The 1,816-nt window shown below is 53.4% G+C and overlaps 1 pseudogene; it reads right to left on the bottom strand.

Moving 5' to 3' along the window:
- Positions 1-244: 244 nt before the first annotated feature.
- Positions 245-990, bottom strand: LOC105310672 (annotated as a pseudogene).
- Positions 991-1,816: the final 826 nt, after the last annotated feature.

Raw genomic sequence — 1,816 nt, 5'->3', positions numbered from 1 at the left:
TTTATTGTGAAAAAGCAGTTGGCGGAAGTCTGAAATAGCACCAGAATGTTGAACCCATCTTTTCACATTCCACGGAGGTTAGAATTTCCCACAGACATCTGTCCCGCCCTCCCTCCACCTCAGATGCATTGATCCCCCTCGACGGCAACCATTTCCTTTCTCTGGTCCTAGACCTGCCATTGGCCACAAAATAGACCCAACTCTCAGGTGCGATTCCATCACGTAATTCCTGGGCATTATCTCCTTATCCCTCAGGCGCCCTTCCCGGTCTGCGGAGCACTCTGGGAGCCTCCCGCTCAGTGGAAGCTTCAGCTCCAGTGGTGAGTGGCACGTCAGGCACTGGCTCAGGTGCGAGGGCCACGCTCTTCTCCGGAGATGGCCTTGATATAGCTGACGAAGGCGGCACAGCTCTCTGTCCGGTGGCTGTTTCCAGCTGTAGCATGGGTACCAGGGCTCACCCGAAACCAGAGTTGGGGGCTGGAGGAGTTGCACTCACGGCTCCATGAGAGTTACTGAAGTCAAGGTCCCGAGGTTCGACCTGTGGAACGCGGTCACTAAGGAGACCGTGATCCCCAGCTTTCTGGATGGCCTGGGTCCACTAACTTCTCGTGCTGCTTCATACAGACTCCTGTGTATGGCACGTGCCATGCAGGCACAGAAGGACTGTCCCGAGAGCTTCACGTTCCTAGAGTCAACGTGCAGCTTGTGATCCCGGCAGACAGGGCAGCGGTTCCCAGCAATTTTATTTTTACGAGTAGATCTACCTTTCGAGTCCACTGTGGAGGTGACTCACCTTTGTGGTCGTGACGGTAGTCAGCCCTGACAGGGCGGGAACCCTAGTGGGTCTGGAATTCTTCTGGGTCCAGATATTTCCAGGGTTCATGCTTATGAGGGGAAATGGGAAGTGGGGACAAAGAATCTCCCTCAGGGGGTGGGTGCTTCAGCGCAAAGAATCTGGAGGCCTCTCTTTAACGATGTTTTAAAACTCATCTCGGTAATTATAAACGTCTGAGGGTCACGATGCTGCGGCTTTCAAGCTCCCCACTCGCAGAAGGGACTCCATAGTCACCTCTGATTGGTGAAAGTCTAGGAAGGTGCCTTAGCATCACACTGAATATGGAGGCCACCACCTGGCCCCTTGGTATCTTTTTAACCTCGGGTCCCTCATAGTGTCCCTTACGGTGTTTTGTGCCTACTAGGTGCTCAATGCCACTTTGCAGAAGGAACAAGATAATTAACGAAGTAAAAGTCCAGATGAGCCAGAGGGAGATGGGGATGAAGACTGAGGGAAGGAGGAGACATAGGAGGACAAGCTCTGGTGACCACATGTGGCTCCTAAGCTGTCCCCCATTAGGCTTGGCTGGAATGAAGCCAGAGGAAGCAGGGGATGGCACCAGGCCTGGGGGAGGGTCGCAGGCTCGGCTTGCCAGGAGGAAGGCGTGATTTGGCTCCCTCTGCTTTATTCTTCTGCAGCTGCCACCACTCAAGGTTGATGGTGGAGAAGCCCGAATTTGCCACAGAGGCTGTCTTCTTGTTCCATTCTTATTGCTGAGTGCAGAGGCAGATCACGGGAAACTCTCAGTTCTCAGCTCTGAGTGTGGGCCCAGGTGGTTGGCCCTGGGTTGTCACCACTGAGCACTTTCGCCTGAGAAACTAGAAGCTTCCCTGTGACCTCAGCTTAGTCCTCGCCCAGCTATGTCTGGTGAGTCATCCAAATCTTAAAGAGAAAGTGGCTTGTTCTTCAGAACTGGGGTGTAAACTAGGTAGGGGACTAATTCTCATGAGTCCAACTTTGTCTTGGGGACCAACTTAGCTC

This window comes from Pteropus vampyrus, unplaced genomic scaffold, assembly GCF_000151845.1.
Source record: "Pteropus vampyrus isolate Shadow unplaced genomic scaffold, Pvam_2.0 Scaffold8848, whole genome shotgun sequence".
NCBI classification, from domain to species: Eukaryota; Metazoa; Chordata; class Mammalia; order Chiroptera; family Pteropodidae; genus Pteropus; species Pteropus vampyrus.
This window is presented reverse-complemented; position numbering and strand designations above follow the sequence as displayed.